The following is a 17,941-nucleotide window of genomic DNA, read 5'->3' as shown; positions in this document are numbered from 1 at the left end:
TCCAAACACAGGAAACAGAATGAATGTGTTTAAGGAATTAAAAAGAAGAATGTAGTATGTGGGGTGAGACAAAAAAGGAGGCAGGGGTAAGACGTACCAAGTTTTTCAGGGGGCAGCGTTGTGAATACCTGGAGGACTACATTGAGACTAGTGAACTCTCATGGCCCCATAGATTTTTTTTCTGATTTTCATGGGGGTGATACGGGCTTAAAGCATACAGGCCTTTACTGACTATCCCAACCTGGAGCATGGCCTCAAGGACCATCCTGAAGACAACACCTTATGATTAACAGTGGACAGAAATCCCAAAGGGGCAGGCAGAGAAGCCCTGTGGCATCTAGGGAGCTCCCTTTGAGCATCAGTTGCAGAACCAAACAGAAACCATTTCTGTTTTCAGCACTCCTGTCTCAGAAGGCCCAGGTTGTGGTTGATTTCCTTGTTCTATCTACAAAGTGAGCTTGGATCTGTAAGGGACCAAGTGTTATTCAGTGGCTCACAGACTGGGGTCAGAAGGAACATAAACATGAACCTTAACACATGGGAAGAGGAAAGGAGGTCAGAGTACAGCCTTCATTGTCTTGTGACTCCAGAGAGTAACAGGTGGTTTCAGAAATCAGGTGACACCTGCCGTATGCAACCAGAATATAAGTGACACTAAAACAGTTCTCAGGTATTGCCTCTGTGTGTAAGAACAATTGTAGATGTTGTAAAATACATTTGATAGTGAAGCTCAGGCATTTCGATCTTTACTCAGTTAGTGGACCTTTGAAAAACCTTACTTAAAAATGGATCCTGGGAGATGGAGATGCATGGCGTGCTCCATCTTATTCTCCAGTATGTAAACCCTTCTAGGATATGAGCTTGGCTGCTTTTGTTTTTTTTTTCCCTACATTGTAAGCTAGAAAAGCAAGGCTTAGCATTTTCTCTCCAAAGACAAGCTATATATGCTCTTCTCTACTTCACATCTTTCCTATTTTTAAGCCTTACTATTGGATAAAATGGTTAATGAAAGAAATCTTGGCATAATGTAAGCTGCCTTCTGTACTCTATTACTTAATATAGTATTTGTAAGTATAAGTCATGTAATATCTTTGTATGTAATTTGTGTATCTGTAGGATTCATAGAGAGCAGACAAAAATGGTACCTTGGAGAAGACCATTGGCCAGGAAAAGTACTGAGACAAGATAGGTTAAGTAAACAAATTTGTGAGTGTTTGCTGTATACTATAGGACACTGTGCTGGGCATGTAAGGGTAAGAGGAGTTCAAAACATGCACTGTGATCTTTCTCTACCAGCATCCAAACTCCTCAAGGACAAGGATTGTGCAATATTCTCTCAGTGCTTAACATAGTGGTATGCATTGAGTACATGTTAGAAGAAAATAAGAAAAGGGAGGAAGAATGAAAGGAGAGAAGGGAGGGAAACGGGGGAAGAAAGAAGGGAAGGGAGGGAGATAGAGAGACAAGGAAGAAAGGAGGAAAGGAAGGGAGAGGGGGAGGGAGGGAAGGATGAAGGGAAGGAAGGAAGGAGGACCCAAGGTTAGGGAAACTGAAGGTTTTAAAGTAAATATAATGGTTTTAACTTGTTTCGATTGTCTAAAAGAAATAATTTAATGAAAACAAAGTACAACTTTATTTTTTACTATTTGTGTCAACACAGAGAACTAGCTCCAGATGAAGATCTAAGATATTTCTAAGACAGTGGAAGGTTCTCTTGTGCCCCTCCTAGCTGAAATTCCCCAACAGAAACAGCTGTTCTGTTGGCTGTCAGCACTCATTCATTTTTAGAACTTTACATAATTATACAACAGTCTCTTGATATTGAGAGGCATACACAGTACAGCTTGTGTTACCCATATTAGTCGTTCACTCTTTTTCAGTTTTCTGGTATTAAATAATCCATAATTTTTACAATACTCTGTTCATTCCTTTTTAATAAGTATACTTATTAGACCTCATACATAGGTCCATAAGGTCTCATAGGACTATGAGATAAATCCATACCTTGATTAGTATACTGGCTCAGAGACAGCAACAAACGGACATCTCTGTCCACTTTTTGTCCTCTATCATCTTGAAGTTTGCATTCATCTCAGTTCTTCTCATCTATGTCCTAGTGGCCTCCGGTCTCCAGCTCATGCTTTCACTGAGGAAATCCTTTTTGAACTGACCCTTACTGCTTCTTGTGGCTCTTGTTCATTATGTGTCACTGTCCCATGGGACCACCATCATATGACATCCATCCTTGACCATAATCTCTAAAGCAATGTGAACTAGGTTTTATTAGCTTAAATCTCCATTTTTCACTTGAAGGAATGGAAGGATCCTATGAAGCCTTGGACCTAATAGCTGGAAAGCTTCAATAATGGGATTTGAACCATAGCTGTTTACCTCCAGGGTTCAGGAACTCAATCTATAGTACTGCAGATTTCTACTTAGGCTCAAGAAAGGCTTACAATTTCCAGAAAGTCACTGTTACGTGATAACATAGGCTGCCTTGTTTGCCCCATCCTACTTTTCTCAGAAGCTTATGATATCAAATTTCTAGAAGAACAACCTTGAACTATGAATAGCATTGTTCACTGTCTCAGCATCATAACATTTATTCCACTTTTATGGCCAGTATTTCACATTTAAATTCAGGAACCTTTATTTGTAGAAATGATGATATGCCTGATTTGCTTTTACTTTTTTTGCTAATCTAATAAGCAAATAAGTCAGACATTGAGGATGCCAAATGGAAATCTAGATGCAGAGAGAAACAGTAAGCCTAAGAAATGGGGAAGTTTGCAATAATTCTGCCTAATAACCTAGAAGGTAAACTGGAAGAGGAATTTGGCCAGGACTTTTCAATGAAGAAATATATGACAGCTGACACAGATTATATAAATTTTATATTTCTTAGGGTTCTCTTGTATAATTTGTAGAGTTTATGGTGGTACAACTAGCATTGTTAGCCTGATTTTCAACTTTTTAATATAACTTTGCGATAAGCATGTTTATACTTTAAAGAATATATATCTAGTAGTTGTTTTAAAGACTCACTCAAAGTAGAGTCTTCTGCCACCTAGCCAAGGATTCAGTTGCTGTTCCAATAATCTAAGAGATAAAAGGAACTTGATACCAGAGATGGAATGTTCCAGATGCCATTGACATGAAAGCCAAGCCAGGTAGATCATCCACCAGAAACTTCCCATTGTACAATTTACCTTAACACATCCCTGTAAGGGTCAATTCTTTCACTTGGATTTAGGACTTAGGTTGTCTGTTCTGGGATTATTTGGAGCTCAGAAAAACTACCAGTGGGTGAGAATGCATATTAAATTCATTATGTAGTGTCTGTGAATGGAGTAGGCAGTGAAATGTTATGTATGAACACAGAGCCAAGAAAGTGGGCAGCGGGACAGTGGTCTGCCCAGAACCTATTGATCTATGTTGCTCTGGATCTTCATGTAACAGTGAAGGCAGCTTCTGCTTTATGATCCAGCAAGTACTTCAGTTAGCACCAAGGTGGATTTTAGCCCCAGTAGTATCATTGCCAAGGTGTAGAGGCTTTTTGATCTTTCTTTGTCTTAGCATTTGGGAGATCTGTAATATATCAGATTCTCTGATATTTCCATTTTTGCTACTTGAAGTTTAAGGTATGTTGGACACAGATAATGAAATTATGACTAATATGCAGATCTTGAGAACCCTTTATCCAGAGCCCAGAGGCAAGCAGTGGTTTGAGTCTATACTAATAGGAAGACAGGACCAAGTGTCTTATGATTTATCTGACTTGGAAGTGTATCAGTTACATTAATAGGAGGGAGGCTTTTAATGTATCACTGCTAATGGTTGTTGGCAAATCATTGTTGGCAAATATAAAAATAGACTTCTTTGCCCTGACAGTAGTGTTTCATGAGAAGATAAGTCTTGTTGCGAATATTTTTGAGTGAAAGTCTTTGTTCAACAAAGCTCATCTGAGTACTTGTCCCTTGATATAAATGATTAGTCACAATGGACCTTAGCTTATTTTGGCATCTTTTCTTGCGTATTTCAGCAGTCACATATGAGCACCTATCATGTGTCTATGGAGTAGGTACTGTTACAAGATAGAGCAGATGTGGACACTGCCCTCAAAGAGCATCCAGTCTTGGAAGGAGAAAGCATGTCAAATTTGATCAGGTTAGACAAAAGAAATGATAGGAATGGGAAAGTCAGAAGGATAGGAGAGATTTAGACTTTGGGGATGAGAGGAAACATATAGAATAAAATTGTAAGAAGCTCCATTTGATTAAAGATTTCAAGGGTATCATGGAAAATAAAATTGGAAAACTGGCTGGAGTTAGGGTTATATAATGGAGGCCCTAAAATGTTAGGACAAGAAACTGGGATTTTCCTGTTTTCCTAGCTTCATGATTATCTTAGGCATTTAAGCTGAAGTCTGATTACGATACCATTAATAAAGAACAAAGTGATCTTTTTGGCAATATGTTGAGGAATGAAACATTCTGTTGATTCAACTGCAGCATTTAAGATATGAGTCAGAATTAGATTTTTAGGCCAAAAATTCTCCACAGAGGTCACCCCAAGTGCATGTGACCTTACCACTCAGGAAAATCAGTTACAGTGTATAGTGCACACTTGTTTTGGCGATGTTAGGCTCTACATTTGACAGGCATTGCTTTAGCCAGGTGATGACGCTGACGCTATTGCCTACAATTGCATTTCTTTGGCAAACAGAATACCATGCGGTTTGAATGCTGAGGCAGTGAGGGTTGGCTGAAATCTTTCTTCCTAGTCCTTCTCAGTGTTTTTCCTTTGGATTGGGCACATTGTCAGCAATAAGGCGGGCACTGATTTACTGCCTAGGAAGAGCAGCCTGGCTTTTGTCTATTTGAAGGATTTGTGTGAGGGTACCTGTGGTGTGCCTTGGGAATATTCTGAGTTGACATTTTTAGCTATTCAAGGGTTTTAGAAGATTTTTATCAGATAAAACACTTTTCATTTGATACAAATCTTAGTGAAGAGAGGCTTTTATAGTTGGATTCTCTAGCTAAATCATTCAGTTAACTGAAGCTTGATGGCATGTTGGAGGAGAGAATGATAGGGAAAGAGGAAATTGTGAAAAAGGAGCAGTAGTTTTCAGTTTGATACAAGGTTGGTGATATCATTCATTAGGAAGTACGAAAGAGGAAGTTATGATGATAAAAAGAAAATGAGCTTGATTTTGTCCATGGCCATGGTTGGGAATGCAGCCTGGTAAAGATGGAGTGATTCGCAAATGGTAGGTTGATCTACCTGTAAGACAAGGCCTCTGACAAGGGGCCAAGAAGAAGAAGAAATAGGCAAAGGAAGAGGACAGATAAATTTGATTTGGGGAAAAGAGTCTCAAATAGCAACATCCTAGCATTACTTCCGGTATGCCTGACCATTCTGAACTCATTTAGCACATTAATCCTCAAACAACTCCATGAAGGAAACACTCTGTGTATGTTGGTACTAGGGCTCAAACTCAAGGCCTCATGCTCTCGCGTGGCTTTTACATGCTCTACCACTGGAGGCACATCTTCACTTCTGGCTTTTTGCTGGTTAATTGGAGACAAGAGTCTCATGGATTTGTTTGCTTGGGCTGGCTTTTAACTTGATTTCCAGATCTCAGCCTCCCAAGTAGCAAGGATTATAGGTGTAAGTCGCTAGTGTCCAGCCTAAAGCTACATTGTATGGATGAGGACCCTGACACACAGAGAGGTCACTGTGCTAGTCAGTCATCTGCAGCAATAAATTAGGTGCAGCATTATTATGAAGATTTAGTTAAGATACTGTTTTAGTCACAACTCTATTTAAATATAGCTTTGATGATCCTATTCCTGACTTTTTCCTCTGCTATACTAAATAAATACAGGATGTTCTTTAGAATTTATGAAGGAAATAGGATCTGAGTCTTTCATAAATTTTGAAATTCCCTGGCTCTCTCTTGCACAAATATTCGGTTACAGTTCATCCATTTCTTAAACATATTTATGTAATAGGTTAAGATTTCCCAGAGTATTGTCCCAACTAATGAACATTTGGGCATTCATTAAAATGCTTCCTGAATTGGTTTCCTGAGTCACTTTTTAACGCTTTCACTCCATGATTATCTTAGACACCAAATACTGCATTCTCTATTCTCCTTGCACATTAAGTCACTTCTTTAGATCATTTTCATTTTGTTTGTGCCTTTATCACTCCACTAGCAATAGAAATTTTCTTTGGAGCCCATTTTATTCTCAGTTACATTTTTTAAAAACAAGTTATGGCCCTATCTTGGGGTTCATTTCACTTAGCATCATCTTTTTTTTTTTTGTCAGTCATGAACCTGAACTCTGGGCCTGGGCGCTGTCCCTCAGCTCTTCAGCTTAAGGCTAGCACTCAACCACTTGAGCCACAGCACCATTCCCGGCTTTTTCTGCTTATGTGGTGCTGAAGAATGGAACCCAGGGCCTCATGCATGCAAGGCAAGCACTCTACCACCGAGCCACTTCCCAGCCCCTCCTTTGCATTTTTTTCACTTAGAGAGGTGGGGTAAAGAACAATGAAAATCACCTCCAAGTTGCCCAAGCTATCTACTGGATGGTGGGGTCAGCAAACTACAGTTCATCCACATATTCTGAGACACTGTGTAGCCCAGGTAGACCTCAAACTTATGTGCTTTTCCTGTCTCAGCCTCCTGAGCCACTGGGATTACAAGTATATACCACCATGCCCATTTGGTTGAGCCACATTTTGTAAACAGAAGTTAAATGGCACCCTGCCAGCCATGCTTTTACAGTTACTTGGTATCTGTGGCTGCTGTCTCTACAAAAGCAAAGTTGCATAGTTACATGAAACACAACCTAAAATATTTACTGTTTGAAACTTTACAGAGATTTTTTTTTTTTTTTTGCTGAGTAGCATTGGAGTTTACTACTTTTAGAAGATTAGGCTATATCCTAAGTATGTTTAGAGTGTTTTAGAGTTAATAGGGTTCTATGTTTTTATTTCATTCAACTAGGAAATAGAACTGTTGAGTGGCTTTGGTAATGCTGCTTCTTGGGATCTAAGAGTTGCAAAGAGAATGATGAAATTATGAAACTGTAGGCTCGTTTAAGTAGTCTGTCAGCAGAATTCTTACCTGCAGAATCAGTTATGTGAATGTTTTGAAGAGTAATGTGAAAAGAAAAAAAAATCATTGTAATGCTTAGTAGTTGCCAGGTCTTTCCTGTGCTTGGCCTTTGGAGAAATATTTTCCCACCATCAGAGAATATGCATCAGCTCCAGCTAAGTTAGATGCAAACAAAAAAATCTGAGAAAATTGGCTAGATTGTGGAAATATAACAGCTTGAAAAACATATGTTTTGTGTTCAGTAAGTTATTTTAAGTATACTAGTGTGGTTTCTATAGTCATCCCACCTGGATTTATCCTTGAATTCCAGATCTGCAGATTCAACCAGCCAAGGAGTGGGAGAAAAAAAACAAACTGACAGATTTTTTTCTTGTCATTATTCCATAAATAATTCAGTATGTTATTCACATAGTCTTTTCATTGTATTGAGTATTAAAAATCATCTAGACATAATTGAAACTATATGAGAGGGAGTACCTAGATTATATGTAATTACTATGTAAATTTATAGGAGGGACTTGAGCACTTTTGGATTTTGGTATTGGAGGGTGTGTGTCTGGAATAAATAAATAATATAGATACTGAGGGACAATTCTCTCTTATTTTCCCTGGATCATGTTTCAGAAAATAAAGAAGAATGTGTTCCATTACCCACTGATTATTTTGACAAGAGAAGAAATCAGTGAGGCTGTACAGCTCCAATCTTCCTGTCAAATGTAAGTTCTTCCTTTCTCCCTCCAGATGCCCAAGTTCCCAGGTAACTACCCCCTCCCCTCAGGGCTGCTTATGTGGTCTTTAGAAGCTGGCTCTTGTTAATCCCCTCCTTTATTCTTCAGTTGGTTCTCTGCCTCTCTAACGTGTGATCACGGGACACCTGTTCTGAAAAGCTCACATGGCGAAATGCATTTAAGACATTCTATAGTTCCAGAACACCTCTGTGGGATCTCCTTCATCATCCCCCCCTTTTTTGTACTTTAAGTTCTGAGTAGTATACCTACAGACTACCCTTTCCCAGCTCTTGACATTCATACCTTTCTCACTCTGCCTACTTTGTGAACAACTTCTGATCTACTTTCTTACCAAGCTACGAATTCTAAACTAGAACTCATATTTCATGCTGGGGATATCCACAGCATATTACCTACTTTTGTAACTTAAAAATACTATTCACTGGTTTTTTTTACCCTTTTATCTGTGGCTAATGGAAGAAGCTTTATTACACTTAAAGGTCTGCTTTATTCTGAGCTTTTGATGTTTATTGTAATAATTATGTATTTGTATCAATCAAGTAGCATTTAATGGCAGATATGAAAACTTTGATGTGTTATTTTAGATGGTGAATCTTAACTTCTCTGATGAGATCAGTTAGATTTCAAGAAAGTCACAGCAGTTGTTAGGTAGCCCTGACTGGAGCTTGTATTTGTTATCTTCAGACAATTACGCCAATACAGCCTGCTTCCATAAAATTTACTGTGCTGTAGCACTAAAATATATCCTCTAAGGATTTAGATACAGTGTAGAAGAAATCCTCAACATACTTAGGATTCTCACAGGATAGGGCGTAATAAATTTCTGGTCAAGATACTGCTGCTAGTCTGGGCATAGTGGTACAGTCATGTAATCCCAGGTAAGTGAGAGGTGGAGACAGGAATATTGTAGTTTGAGGCAAAAAAATGTGTGTGTGTGTGTGTGTGTGTGTGTGTGTGTGTGTGTGTGTGTGTGTGAACAAATAAAAAACAAAACTACTTGGAAGACAGAACTAGGAGGATCACAGTCTGAGGCTGACCCTTGGCAAAATAGAAGATCTTACCTGAACAATAAACTAAAACAGAAAGGGCTGAAGGCATGGTTCTAGTGGTAGCACTTACTTGCCTGGCAAGTTTAAGGCCCCAAAATTAAACTCCATTATCATAAAAAAAAAAACCTAACAAAAACCACTGTTACCAATGAAAGAACACAGTGATTTTGTTCATCCTATAATCTTTAGTGGTAACAATATGCAAAATGGGCATAATAGTGAACAAGTTGTGTCTTGGACTACTGTTCAATAAAAAAAGCATGACAAGATACTTAATCGTAGCCTAAAGTATTGAGGTCATTCCTTCTGTATGGAAATAAAATCATTGTATATAAACACACACACAGAGAACAGTTTGGCATGTTTTCCTGTCTTGTTTTTTTATTGTGAAATAGGCTTTGCTAAGTAGATGACTAACTTTGTGCAAATTCTCTTGGTTATTTTACTTGTCTTTATTGTTTTAAGAGACTTCATTTTATAGAGCAGTAGAGCTGGCTTTGTCTTGTCTTTATTTTGCATTCTATGCATTTAGTTAATAGCGATGAGGCACAGCCTGGGATAGAATTCATCCCAGTGTCTGATGGGCTGGAATAGGAGAGGAGGGGGACATGGGGAGAATGCACAAAATAAGAACATGCTGTATGGTGGGCAAAATTCAGGCTGTGGGAGGATTAGTCATAGGACTTAGAGGGAAAATTCTATTGCAGTGATAATGGATCATTTGCTTCCTGAATGAGACATTCCAGAGGAACCATTGCCAAGTCACTAAACTCTACTGATTGAAACTTTCCTGAGATTCCTGCTTGAGTGTTGTTTGGTGTGGGAGACTATTGAAATCAATCTTTCCTGTCTTTTCAGCTTCTAGTTTATTGTTGTCCTAAATGAGTCCGAGTCCCCCTCCCCCACATCTTTTTTTGCTTTTCAGAGGGTAAAGTGAAATCAGATTGTAGTTCCTTTTGTCAGTGTGTCATGATCAAAACCAGATATTCTGTTAAAAAAAAAAGAGCATCAGCATTGTTCATGCTGTAAGAACAAAACAACCTCTTCTCTTCTGTAAATTCATTACTTAACTTGAGCTTTCAGAATTAATCTTCAACACTGTTGTCACAAAGAGTAATCTGGCTTGAACTTTATAAGCTGATCACCTTTGGACTTCTGCCTTGACTGCAGTTTGTGTGTAAGATAAAACAAGGGCCCTGTCTAATTCCTTCTTTTTTGAGACAGAGTCTTGCTATGTCACCTGGGCTGGTCATGAACTCCCATCTTCAGCCTCTGCCTCCTGAGTATTGGGATTACAAGTATGTGCACCACCATGTTTTACTTTGTGTAGCTTTCTAGTGAAATAAGGTTAAAAAAAGGGAAGTGGAAAAGTGCTTCTTGGATACAGGTCTGACTTACATGGTCTATGAAGACACACAAAGAATGTGTGATGGATAGGATGTGGACAAGGAACATTCCTCAGGTGTGGGCAGCCTTCTCTTCCCCTGGGCCTCTAGTATGAAGAGTAGAAGGGAGGAGAGGGAACCCTAGTGGCCTCCCATGATTCTCTATTCTCCTTTACATTTCTACTTCTTGTTTTCAGTGGTAGGAAGTTGTAGAGAATGACTCACATAAAGGAAAGGGGGTGGAAATGTGCAAAAAGAACTGCAGTTCAGATTAGGAACTCTAGCCACACTTTTTCCTTTTCTTCAGTGCTCTCTCCTCTGAGGAGCATGAGAGGTGGTTAGGAGACAATTAGTTCCTTTTGTTTTTAATTATATGAGATTAAAAGTCATAGATTGAATCGTGTACAAAGAATAAAAAGATATAATACTGAGCTTACAAAAATAATCTTTGCCAGACATAGGTGGCTCACACCTGTAATCCTAGCTACTTAGGAGGTTGAAGTCTAAGAATTGTGGTTCAAAGCCATCCAGGAGACTCTGATTTCCAATTAATCACCAAAAAAGCTGGAAGTGGAACTTTGGCTCAGGTGATAGAGTGTAAACCTTAAAAACAGTGCCCAAGCCCAGAGTTCAAGCCCCAGGAACAGCACAAAAATTATAAATAATCTTGATGGAAACTAACTTTAGTTATTCTATGCCATCACCATAATTACCAATTCAACTTCATTAACTTCTGTGTACACATAATTTGGTGTGTTGAATTGTAACCTTTTGTACAAATATTTAAAGTAATAAAGAGAGTAACCAAAAATGCATGGGATTATCTCATGCCAATAGAGTTTTTTAAGTTTAATATGTTAATGGGCCTGGAAGAAATACTTTTTAGTGGAAAGAGCAGTCTAGGCTCAGAGTGCTAGGAACACACACATTTTGCTATTTCAGTAAGGCCCAGTGTGTGCTGGGCTAGGGGGTCATCTGAAAAAAATCATCAAATGTGAGAGTAATTTTTAAAGTTACCTTGTGAGTGAGTGAGCTTGATAAATTGCTTGTGTTGTAGAACTAAACTAGTAGCTAATATTGCCTCTAGTTTGGGTAATTTCTTATGTTTTTTTTCCTTAAAGTGCACATGCTTATTTTCTTGTATCATTACTTTGATTTCTAAGAAATAATGTCATGTTGAAAACAGCCAGTTTTCTGGGCTAAGGAGGTTTCTCTAGGAGTTTGTAACACTTCTACTCTTGTAGAAAAAAGCCTATAATTGTCTGCAGAGCAGTCAGAATAACATATTTATGTGACACAAAATGTGCACACATGATGAGATCACTTCTTGCGTACTGCTACTAAAAGCCCTGTTTGAGATTTACATTTCACTGGAGGGCTAAACTTAGTGCTAGAAAATGTATTTTGACCTCCCTTGGAAAATACTTGGTGTATCATTTGAAAGTTTCTCATTCCAGACTCTTGATAAAATAATCAGTAGTGGTACTAAACTACTGAAAAATTCAGTGGTCCCCTCTTTACAGTTATATAAGATTGAGCCAACGAAATAAACAGCTGAGACACCTTTCCGGCTTGAGCTTTCTCTTCCAAAACTGGATTGGCAAGAATTTGTTTGGCCATGGACAGTTCTATGGAGTTGTATTATATGACTGTAATCTCTCTTTTATTTTCAGGTTTTGCACCTTTCTGGGAAAACAGCAAAAGAAAGAAGTTAATGAGCTATTGTGTAATTTACCCAGATCGCCTAGCAGTGGCAGCAGACCAGGTAGACTGTCCCAAGGAGAAAAACTGCAGACACCTGAGCATAAACCAGTATAAAACAGCTCTGACCTGACAGCTAACACAAAAGACTTTGACTCTGAGGTACAAGGTGAGTTTGAACATCACAAGCTTACAATCAAAAGCAGAATTAGATTAGGCAGTGCCCAATGATAGCAGAAGATTAGTGACATATTAACAGGTCATGGGAAGGTATGCTTCTATCTTCTATTTGTGTACCAGATATTAAAAGAATGTACCATAATCCAGGTTGCTTGTTAGTTATCCAGTAAAAAGTTCACTTGCCAGGCGCTGGTGGCTTATGCCTATAATACTCACTACTCAGGAGGCTGTGGTCTGAGGATCGCATTTCAAAGCCAGCCCGGGCAGGCAAGTCCATGAGACTCTTATCTCCAGTTAACCACCAGAAAACCAGAAGTGGTGCTGTGGCTCAAGTGGTAGATCACTAGCCTTGAGCTGAAAAGCCCAGGGATGGTGCCCAGAGTTCAAGGCCTATAACCGACAAAAAAAAAAAAAAAAAGTTCTCTTGTGTTTTTTAAGTATAGGAATTAGAATATTTAACTTTTTAAAATTACATGTCTGCAGTCTAGTGGTATATGAAAATAAAGCTTTACACTTCCTGTTTTGAGTAACAAAAACCTAAACCTAAAAATGGCTAAATGGTTTTACTTTGTTTCTTTATACATACGTCCTCCACATGGGCAGGCATAAAAACATACTTTGAAAATGCATTTGGCTTTATAATCAATTATAATAAATCAATATTCTCTTTGCCCATGCAACTGAAATGTGTAGTACTGGCGGTACTGTGGTGTACCTGTTATTCTGTTTGGTCTTCACAGCTTCACACTCCTCTTAGTTATCCAAAACTTCACACCTTTTTAAATTGTTTTAATGTATTTCTTGTTTGGTGCCTGTATTGGGGCTTGAACTAAGGGCCTAAGAACTATCCCTAAGCTTTTTCACTCAAGTCTAGCCACTTGAGTCACAGCTCAGTTAATTGGAGATAGGAGTCTCACAGACTTTCCTGCCTGGACTGGCTTCGAATGTGATCCTTAGATCTCAGCCTCCTAAGTAGCTAGGATCACAAGTATGTGTCACCAGTGCCCAACCCAGTGCTTTTCTTTGTGTGCACATATGTATATAGTTCCTTGGTTGTGAGCAGGCCTGCTCTTGTGCCAGTACCAAGATGTTTGAGTAGTATGGCTTTGTAATAGAGTTTGAGGTTCAGTATTGAAACAAGAGGTTCTCATTAGACCTTGTAGATAGTTCATTCTTTTTTCAGCAGAACAATTGATGAACCACAGCAACATTGATACTCACTTGACACTATGTTAGATATGAACATTACAACTTGGGAGGGGGGTAGGGAGGGGTAGGTGGAAGATAAAGAGGGATGGGGTAACAGTGAATAAAAACAAATGTAGTATTGCCTTACCTATATTACTGTAACTCCCCAGCTCACTACCTTTTCAATTAACAAAAAAAAGATTTTTTAAAAAAAAGGATGTTCGCCTCGTAATTGGTACTGGCACAAGAGCAGGTCTGCTTACAACCAAGAAACTATATATACATGTTTACACAAAGAAAAGTACTGAGCTGTGCACTGGTGGCTACTTAGGAGGCTGAGATCTAAGGATCACATTCGAAGCCAGTCCAGACAGGAAAGTCTGTGAGACTCCTATCTCCAATTAACTGAGCTATGACTCAAGTGGCTAGACTTGAGTGAAAAAGCTTAGGGATAGTTCTTAGGCCCTTTATCATCACAACATCTACCTGAGGGGTAGTAACCCAATTGGCTGTTTTGGTTTTGGGGAGGTAAAACTGATTCATCAGATTGACTTCTTTTGGAGTGCACAGCTGTAGATATTTAAAGTCCATTTTCTAGCCCCTCACTGTCCTATGTACAGAACTTTCCTCAGATTTAGATGAACCTTCAATAAAACTTCACAGTGGGTTTTCACTACAGTTCTTTCTCTGTTTTCTGAAATCACTCTATCTTTTGAATTGAAATGTATTTGGTAATGTGCTTGATAATTTGATATCAACCAAATTTTTATATGTGAGTAATGTACTCTAACATGGAAGCATTTCAAATCTCTGCATCCTCATGGACACAGCATTTCTCTATGTGTATTAGCTAAACTTAAATGTGGGAAACTCACATGCTCCCCACAAAACACGTGGCTATTTACTTCATTCTTTTACTCTGTGTGTGTGTGTGTGTGTGTGTGTGTGTGTGTGTGTGTATGTGTGTGTGTGTGTTCAACTAAAACACATGATTTACCGAAGTTCCAAACAACCCATTTAGACTCCCACTGTGAGTGCCTATTTCTTTAACAGTTTAGGCCTCAGAGTCATTTGCTTGTTTGAAACAGGCTCTCATTATGTAGCCCAGGATTTGCTCAAACTCTTGATCCCCTCAGTTATTGAGGAGATCTTATCTGGAATATTCCCCCCCCCCACACACACACACACTTTTTTTTCAAGTTATTTACTTGAGGATGTTTCTTTACATCTTTAGGAAGAGTTCCCTTTTTTCATGTCTGTCATTGAAACTTCATGGAATTTAATATTTGTCATGTTTTAATTAATTTCAGTTTTTGTCAGTGTTTCTAGGCTTAGACAAAACGTTCTTTGACCTTGGAAAACCACTGTAAGATGGCTTTTGGGTATGTATATAGTAAAGAGAATGTATTATACTGTAATCACAGTGAACTTTGACATATTAAACACATTCATATAACCAGTTTCAGATCAAGACACAGAATATCCCAGAAGCATGCTTGTTTTATTAGTCTCTTGGATCTCATTTGTGATATGATAATAGATTGACTTAAACTTCTTTCAGGTAGTTCATACTTAATATTTCTAGGATCCTTGGTTTCTTTTAGTAGAAAATGGGTTTTAAGAACTGCTGTTGGGGCTGGGCAGGTGGCTCAGTGGTAGAGCGCTTGCCTTGCATGCCTGAGACCCTGGGTTCCATTCCTCAGCACCACATAAGCAAAAAGAAAAAAGCCGGAAGTGTTGCTGTGGCTCAAGTGGTAGAGCCCTAGCCTTGAGCTGAAGAGCTGAGGGATAGCGCCCAGGCCCAGAGTTCAGGCCCCATGACCGGACCCAAAAAAAACAAAACACAAAGAACTGCTGTTGAGCATTAGGGGTGCTTATCCCCATGGGTTTTCATTGATTTAGGCGTTTTTTAAAAAAAAAAAGCAGGATAGGAATTCATGTGGATTTTTCCACATTGATTTTTGGAGTTTTAATATTACCTGATTATATATTTATTTTCATGTTTGTATTCTCTTAATTGAGAACCTTAGTTCAAATTAACCTTATAAAATTATTTTATCCTTCAAGTATATAAAATAGACTTAAATAAATATTTTTAGCCTTAAACCATTCGTTATTATTATATCTTTATATAAAGAATGGAGTTAATGAAGAATTTTTTATTTTTTTATTTTTTATTTTTTGTTGGTCGTGGGGCTTGAACTCTGGGCCTGGGCACTGTCCCTCAGCTCTTCAGCTCAGGGCAAGCGCTCTACCACTTGAGCTACAGTGCCACCTCTGGTTTTCTGGTGGTTTATTGGAGATAAGAGTTTCACGGACTTTTCCTGCCCGGGCTGGCTTTGAACCACCATCCTCAGATCTCAGCCTCCTGAATAGCTAGGATTACAGGCGTGATATTGCCATCTTTCAGTCCTTCAAAATTTATGCATAAAGTCAGAAGATGAATTTTCCTTTAACTCCATTTTTGGTATTAATATTGATGTGTTTCTTGGCGGTGAGAGTCAGCCTGTTAAATCTGTAGTTTGCCAAGTAATTTAAGGTATTTGCAACTCACTACATCATAGGTAGGAGCTGTTCCAGGAATGACAGTGGAATTTGTGTGCTTGCTGGATGGTAGATCAGTTTGTACCACCTCGAATGCATTTCTTAGTGTCCATCCTTTGTTGTGGTGCAGGCCCACAAACAAAAAGATTAGTGCTTCAAGTCAAGCACAGAGCCTGAATGTACCCCAGCATCTAAATCCTCTTACTTTTCATTTGATAAATGGATACTTTATGGACACTTACCCTGAATGACTTTCTTTTCTTTTGGTGGATCAAGTAATCAAGTGCTTTGATTTCTGGACAACATTTTATACTGTTTGACTGTAGGAGAATATAACTGTTCATATAAGATGTGGAATAGGTGTTTTTGCTCTCCCTTCTTCTTTCTCTTCCTCCATCCCTTCTTCTTCCCTCCAACTAGACAATTTCTTGAACCTGAATCTCAGAGGTGGCCAGTGGGAGAGAAGAAAGAAGCCTATCTTCTTATAGCATCTCATTCCAGACCATTAAAGTCTAATATTTGTGATTTTTTTCAAATAATCTTTAATATAGAGAAGAATAAGCCCTATATAAATTAGCCCAACTTTGGGGGTAATTTAAATTTTTACTTCATTGATTTTGTCCATCAAATGAATAATGCAGGGAACTACTATGAACAGTGAACCAACAACACATATCTTTGAAATCCTTTGAAAGATTTGGCTTTCAAAGTAACAATTCTAAACATTGTTTCAATAACTGACTATAAAGGTGATAGAGTAATGTACCAGCTCTCCCAAATTCAACTGTGTGTGGCTGTTGGTAGATTGAGACATTTAAAGTTTTGAAACTTTAGAACTAAGAGTCTAAGTTGATACTATGTCTCTTACATCATCCCTTCTATATATAGTGTTTATTTACTCCTTTATATAAGCATGCATGCATGCATTTATTCATTCATATTCCCAGCAAAGACCATAGGCTATGTACTCAATATCCACCAATTCTTGGTTCAGGGTTACATAGGTGAGAGCAGAGATAAGACAGTGAGGACCCGGGAGGTAAACAGAAAGACAATGCACAAATGATTTGACATTGGAAGAAGTGCTGGGGAGGAAATGCAAACTCTGAATTAGGTAGTGATAGAATACTGTGCATATTCTCACATGATACTCACATGACACACATGGAGCTGAGAGCTGGACTTTATTATGCCAAATACTAACTGTGAAGGTACTTTTAGAGTTCACTTAAACAATAACTACAGATTTGGCATTTGAAACTTTTTCCAAATGTCTTTTATGTCCAACTGGCACTCTAAGTATTGTAACCTTCAGATTAAAATCCCTTGTTTTGACAGCTTCTAGAAAGCCAGTGAAAACTGAAGCATGGATAAGGTGATGGGTATATGGGAAATTGGCTTTGTAACTGTGAAATTCTCCCACAAATCTAAAGTCATGCCACAACAAAACCTTTAAAAGAGAAATATGCCAAAATGGATACAGAACCACAATGGTGCTTAGATTTGCAAAGAAGCCATACTAACATGGGAATGGGCCTCAGGGAGAATGGCAGGGCTTGAGAGCAATACCTCATTCATTCTAGACCTTGGTCCCATTGCTTGCTTTTGGTCTAGACAAATCCTGTTTTTTTCCCAAGGGTTTCATGTTACAATTAAATTTTGACAGTCTTAACAAAACTCACATAGAATTTGTTTTTCTTTGTCCCTTTTTATTTAATGCTCAACTAATTTTTGATAAAAGTTCCAAAGCAAGTCAGTGAAAGGAAGATGGTCTTTTCAACAGTTGATGCTTAAACAATTGGACATCCATGGACAAAACAAAATATCCAAAAGAAACTAAAAATGGATTTCAGATAGAAATTATAGGAAAATACAGGAAAAAGGTAGGAAAAAAACTTCCAGATACATGACTATGGAAGAAGTTCTTATTTTTTTTGAGCACTTTATCTTTTTGAGCACTTTATTCAAGCTATATTTCAGAAAAACAAAGAATTATTATTATTCACCATATGTGCA

General features: G+C 38.3%; 1 protein-coding gene across 4 annotated transcripts in view; it reads left to right on the top strand.

The window, feature by feature from the left end:
• The window catches only part of Osbpl6 (oxysterol binding protein like 6), a 184,250-nt gene that overhangs the window by 66,294 nt on the left and 100,015 nt on the right, over nucleotides 1-17,941 (top strand). For all 4 annotated transcript variants that reach the window (XM_042688282.1, XM_042688285.1, XM_042688284.1 and 1 more), the window contains exons 2-3: nucleotides 7,754-7,845; nucleotides 11,986-12,182. The gene's annotated coding sequence lies outside the window, so the exon portion shown is untranslated. The remainder of the gene's footprint in view (nucleotides 1-7,753; nucleotides 7,846-11,985; nucleotides 12,183-17,941) is intronic.

The sequence above is a fragment of the Dipodomys spectabilis genome, unplaced genomic scaffold (genome assembly GCF_019054845.1).
Source record: "Dipodomys spectabilis isolate Male_0828 unplaced genomic scaffold, ASM1905484v1 ptg000115l, whole genome shotgun sequence".
Lineage (NCBI taxonomy): Eukaryota > Metazoa > Chordata > Mammalia > Rodentia > Heteromyidae > Dipodomys > Dipodomys spectabilis.
Note: the sequence above shows the minus strand (reverse complement) of the source record. Positions and strands in the feature narration are given on the sequence as shown.